At 39.4% G+C, this 6,258-nt stretch overlaps 1 long non-coding RNA gene across 1 annotated transcript; it reads right to left on the minus strand.

Moving 5' to 3' along the window:
• Positions 1 to 3,227: 3,227 nt before the first annotated feature.
• Positions 3,228 to 3,713, minus strand: LOC110678854. The gene is made up of 2 exons (XR_002501989.1): positions 3,621 to 3,713; positions 3,228 to 3,551 (listed from the first exon to the last, which is right to left on the minus strand). It is a non-coding gene; the product is annotated as an uncharacterized LOC110678854 (long non-coding RNA).
• Between the last annotated feature and the right edge of the window lie 2,545 nt (positions 3,714 to 6,258).

A 6,258-nucleotide genomic window follows, 5' to 3' on the forward strand; every position in this document is an offset into this window, starting at 1 on the left:
CATTCACAAATTTCATAACGTTTTAGGGGGTGGGTGGGTGACCGAACGTTGTTACGGCTCATACAAAAATTGTAGAGTATCAATACAAAAAGCGTCACGAGGGGGTGGGTGGGTGTCCAAAATGGTCAATTTAAGCGTTATGAAATATATGAACAAGCCCAAGGGAGGAATTATCGCACCGCCACCAAACCGGATCGCGCCAGTGAGGGCTCATAGGGCTCTTTCATTTATTTCATAACGCTGAAAACGACCTATTTTGACACCCACTCACCCCTTCGTAACGTTTTTTGTATGAATATATTCTACAAATTTTGTATGAGCCGTAACAATAGTGAGGACACCCACCCACCCCGTTCAGCGTTATGCAATTTGTGAATAAGCCCATAGGCCTTTTCATGTGACAGGTCCGTCTATGCATTTATTTACATCGGTGGAGGACCGGTGGTAACACGGGCCTGTCATTTTCATAGAAGAACTGTCAAAGAGCTTCCGGATCAGCTGATTTGAAACGTCATGTGAAAAGGCTTATTCACAAATTTCATAACGCTGAAGGGGTGAGTGGGTGTTCTCATAGTGAAACGGTTCATACAAAATTTGTAGAATATTCATACAAAAAGCATTACGAGGGGGTGGGTGGGTGTCAAAAATGACGATTTTCGGCGTTATGAAATATGTGAATAAACCCTGAGAATCGCGACGCGCCTCAATTGGCCGCATTTTGAAATCAGTTTTCTAGTGTGGTGCTGCATTCTTACGATTTTTATGAACACAGCGCACTATTCACATATTAGCTGCGATGCTCGGGGCCCGATAAAACAATAATTTTAAATTAATGTTGGTCTCGATTTTTACCGGATACATAATATATTTGATTGGGTTGTTTAGTTATGAAAAATTCACAATTCTTTGTAGCTTGATCGAAAGAACACGTTTTTCTAAGTGTAACACGATTTTATTGCGTTTCAATATCTTAATTTTGATATATTGTAGGTTGATTTCCTAATCAAACACGACCGTTCGTAACAGTCGTGTTTCGAATAGTCGTAGAAATAGCCCTTGTCAATTTTGACACCTCAATCTGTCAACTAGACCGACTCACACAAACAGCTTACCTCCGATATTTTCAAAACAGAGTTCTTCTTCGAAGGTAACGCGATACGATTTCTGAAGTTCTATTTTTAACTGTTTATTTTTTATAAAAAATATAGCCAAAATGAACTGCTTGGAAGAAAATCTAATAATTCAAAATGTTCGGCACCGGCGAGCCAGCAGCAATACGAAATACCATTGTTTATATGGGTATTACTTTCTCGGATTATCACGGACGCAGTTGTCAACGCTCTATCAGAAATGTAAATCAACGATAAGTTCGTAGATTATATTGATTATAAGCGAGACGGAGCCCTGAATTCCAGCAAGCGACAAGTTGGTTAGTGGAACTGTACCTGAAGCATCCTATTTTGTACCTTGAAGAAACCCGACAGCAGTTTGCCATCCACTTTGGAACTTCAATTAGTGTTTCCTCTATCTGTAAAATTCTCCATGCGCATGGCTTGTCCTGGAAATCTTTGGAAAGAAGGGCCATGCAGATACGTAAATCCAACATTGAAAGATATGTTGAAGAGCTGAAAAGTTTTCCATGGGATCTTCATCAACTGATTTTTTTAGATGAAGTTGCGTTTGCCAATCGTGAGCTAACTAGAAACCGGGGTTATGGAATCAGAGGACAAAGGCTTGTTTTTAGAGCGGAGTTTTGTCGGATACCAAGGGTTTCTTTTCTATGTTTTCTAGGGCAAAAAGGGCTTGTCGAGTGCTTTGAAACCGATGAAACATTCACCCAGCAAAAGTTCTTTGAATGTTGCAGGAAAATGGCCCTTTCAAACGGTAACGTTCGGTCTTATCCGGGAAGGTACTCAATTTGGATAATGGATGGCGCCAAAATTCACTGCGACTCCAACATAATTCAATATTTACGATCCTTGGGTATATTACCCGTTTTCTTGCCAGCATATTGTCCATTTTATAACCCAATCGAAGTGGTATTTGAACTCGTATAAAGATACTTGAAAAAAACATACAAAGAAACAGATAAAACGCCACTTTCAGACACAATTCAGGCTGCTTTCACCAAATTCGCCACCTACGATTGTACTAAACTGTTCTCCAAATGTGGATATTCAGCCGGAGGTAAATTCGATGCTTCAGTGAGTAACTTATAATAAACAAAACATCGATTTGAGTACAGTAGTTCAGTTTTCATTTATTTACTCTTTATTAAGAATCTTCTTCCACAACTTTACTCAGAATCTTGTTGCAGCTATTCTTGATGATCAATATCATAAACATCCACTACATTGGATGCCAACTTTCTACTAAACTCAGTCTCTTCTGGTGGTAAAGAAGCTTCCATTGCTTCCAGAAGGCTTCGTGAAGATTTTACCTGTGACTTAAGCTCGTGGACATGTACTTGAATATCTGAAATACTCGAAGCGATGTCACTCGAAGTTGATCTCCTTCCGAAAGTGGAACTGCGCGAAACAGGTGCAGATATTCATCAATTTAGCACGTACATCTCCTGGTTGAGCATAAATGTAGTTTGCTCATTTCTCCCAATACATAGAAAAATGCGAATGGGTTGCTTTCAGTTGATTGATACAACTAAATATTTCTTGGTTTGCCGGTGCACCAGTTTTATCTTTCAATTCCGGATGTAAAAGCTTCTTGTTAACCATTTCCCACAGAGTATGACTTGCAACAGCGATGGAATACTTGAATATGTGAATTTGAACTTCACTCCCCCTCCATTTGGATAACAACTTGGTGTTTTCTTTCAAATCGCTGAACGTGTATAGCTTCTTGGTTTTGCCGTGTTTGAAAAGGACACATTTCGCCATGTCGGATAAATCTGGTGACTGTTTAGATGCCCATTTGACACTCTTTTCAGCCTCAACCCGGTCAACCAGTCAGTGATTTTCGATAGCGATCGATATAGATTCGTTTTGAACCGTTAGCGATCGCCATCGTTGGTCAAAGATCTATAAAGAATTTTGAAGACTGGTTGGTCGGGAATGTGGTCGACAAGAACTTCGCGGGATATGAAGGCTTTAGAATGTTCTCAAATACACTGTTGTAGTTCCGAAATTGAACGACCGAACGCATCCCGCTTATAAACTGGGTCCGTCAAATGTTGAGTGCGAAAGCAGCAAGCAAAGAAAACACCAACAAAATGAAATTGGTATTTTTTATAGTCTCCTACCGAAAGATTAATCTTGAAGCACATTTGTTCACCGTGATTCGACCCAACTCCTTCCGTAGATGCTGTGTCTCCTGAACGCGATTGGTGCAAAAGATTGCTTCCAGTGCTTCGGTTGTCCTCTTCAAAATCAGATGGCAGAGAAACATTCAAAAAGCCCGAAGAAAGCTGTTCCGTTTCGATGGCCGGATTAGAAAAAGTCTCGCGGTCGTTTTTCGACTCCAGGAACTCTACTTTTCGGAAGTCTTCCTCCAGTGTGTCACACGCAGGCACTTGGGTTTTCGGCGAATCCTCCATACTACAATGAAGACAAAAATCAATCCGTAGAATCATTTATAAAAAAAAACAATGAATTTGTAATAGTTACCTTCTGATTTCCGCAAAATCTTCTCAATTAATATTTATTTGAATCTATTACGACGGGATCAATTCACATTATTGTTTTGTTTTTGATTTCACTGACGTTTGATTTCAAGCGTAACATTTAGAAATGGCACAAGCAATTTTTCAGCAATGATTCCAATGACTGGTAAAGAAAAGTTTTTTTTACTTATTTGGAAGAAGATTGACATTGATTTTTCATTAAAAGATATAATAAACCAAAGTGACAATGATATTCATAATCGAGATAATCCATTTATTGATAATAATCAAAGGTAAATTATTTATTCGTGGAAAGAAAATAAACCTCAATGAAATGTTAAGCATGGTTCTTTTACCGTTCTACTTTGGAAAAGGTAGGGCAATCGACCTTAGACTCCATCAATTAAGGAAACGTACAATATTACTGATAACTAAATCTCGTTGGTTGATTTATTGACTGGTTCGCTGCAGATATGCTACACCGCACGGCTGTTGTAAAGTTTCCGAAAACGCGCATTTGCCCAAAATTCCACTTGGCATATGGTCCTGGAAATGAACAACCGCGTTTTATGAAACGCCGCAATGTTATCTCCCACAAGAATGAGGTAAAAAGTTAAAAAGTGAGCAAATCCACTATTGTTCCTTTTCTCCGGGATACGCCGAGTGTCCTTTTGAGCAAATGCGCTAATAAACACCGAGAAATAGCTATTGTCGCACCGCCATCAAACCGGATGGCGCCAGTGAGACTCGTGACGCGCCTCAACTCGCGACATTTTGAAAACAGTTTTTTAGTGTGACGCTGCATCAAAGACAAATTGAAGACCCCCATGTCCCTTGCAGTTGCCCAAAAATTTTATGGCTCATTAGGTAATCTAGAATGCCGTTCAAAGTGTACTGCGATCTGTCAAACTTGGGTACCTTTTGCACTACCGAGGGACCAAATGCAGTACTATAAGTGGTACCCAATCTAAGCCCGAGTGGGACAGACCTGGCTGCATTCTAGTGGTTAGAACACACGCCTCTCACGCCGAGGACCTGGGATCGAATCCCATCCCCGAGATAGTAATGAAAAATTCAGTGACGACTTCCTTCGGAAGGGAAGTAAAGCCGTTGGTCCCGAGATGAACTAGCCCAGGGCTAAAAATCTCGTTAATAAAGATAGAAAAAAAAATATCTACCACATTGATTTCTATACCGGATGCAATCTAAGATAAAGATCGGATAACTGGGTATAGAATTTGATCCAGTTTGTGATCCAGTCGCTGATTGGTTGATTGAGACATCAATCCAAGTATGTGTCTGCATGTGGAAAATTACCATCGTATGCGTTTGTTTGTTTTTCGTCGCGGATTCAAATTTTGTCCTTTTTATTATGGATCCGACAGAAATATGGACAAACATTTTTTTTTAAATATATTTCTTCTCAATCTCCAAGCGTCGCGACTAATATTTGAATAGTGCGCTGTGTGCATAAAAATCGTAAGAATGCAGCGGCACACATGTCATTATGACAGTTATGTCGGGAACGAGTCAAACGTCGCGTGTCCCAAACGCGCGTTTCGATTTGGTGGGCGCGCGACAGTATTGTTAAGTCATACATTATACACCTAATTACCACAATTATGATTTTTTTTTGTTTTCAAATTAAATAGTGTACCGTTTTCCATACAAATGGCAACACTGTTTAGCGTAATACGCAAAGGTGGGAAATTTATAACTGGGCTCATACATGAAAAGAAGAACAACTAAAAGAAGCCAGTTGTCCGATCTTATCTTACACTGATATTAAAACTCCATTATAATTTATGTGCAGAAACCATATAGAAGCAGATTTCTTGCCTCCAAACTTATTTTATGTGCTGCTATTAAATTTTACGTGTGAACAATAAAATTGAAAGTTCATGCATTTATATACCACTAGCATTGCAATGCACGATAAAGGTTACATTAGTACAACCTATTTAAGCTGCCAATGTTTTTGAAGAGCACAAACTTGTATACCAACGGTCGAAAAAATGTATCGCCATCTTATTCCTTTGCTGGTATTGTACCTGTTTTACAGGGTATTAACATGATTATTACTACAATGAACACCGCATTTCAACCAAATTTGGATTATAGGCCGGTTTGCTACTGACAAGAAAAGGAATCGCCTATCTCGATGCGTGGAAAATTTCTCCCAAGAAATGGTCAAGAAAATCACTTTTTTCTTATCGCAGTACGCAGTTGAGAAGTAATGTCACTTCAAAGGGGGCTCTCTGTAGGAAATTTCTTGACCCTTTCAGTCAAGGAATTTCTTTTCTTTTCTTGAGCGAAACAGCATACTTAGCTTATATCTGGGATAGTACTAAGCATAAGTTGTAAGTATTATAAAATGGTTGAAGCAATACATGGATCAATAAGCTATTTCTTATGTTACAGCTGTCCCAAAAAATGCAATCGCGTCGGAACCAAATTCTAAGACAATGGACTCCAATGAAAACATGGTACAGTATCCCGCTCATGCAATGATTATTGGCCATATATACGCAGTGGTTTCAAATACTCCAGCAGCACTCGCACAGCCTCCGCTCTTGTTGGTATCATCCCCGCAGCTGCTAACATCAGCACGATCAGATGATTTTCTATTCCATGGATTTTTA

Source organism: Aedes aegypti, chromosome 3, assembly GCF_002204515.2.
Source record: "Aedes aegypti strain LVP_AGWG chromosome 3, AaegL5.0 Primary Assembly, whole genome shotgun sequence".
Lineage (NCBI taxonomy): Eukaryota > Metazoa > Arthropoda > Insecta > Diptera > Culicidae > Aedes > Aedes aegypti.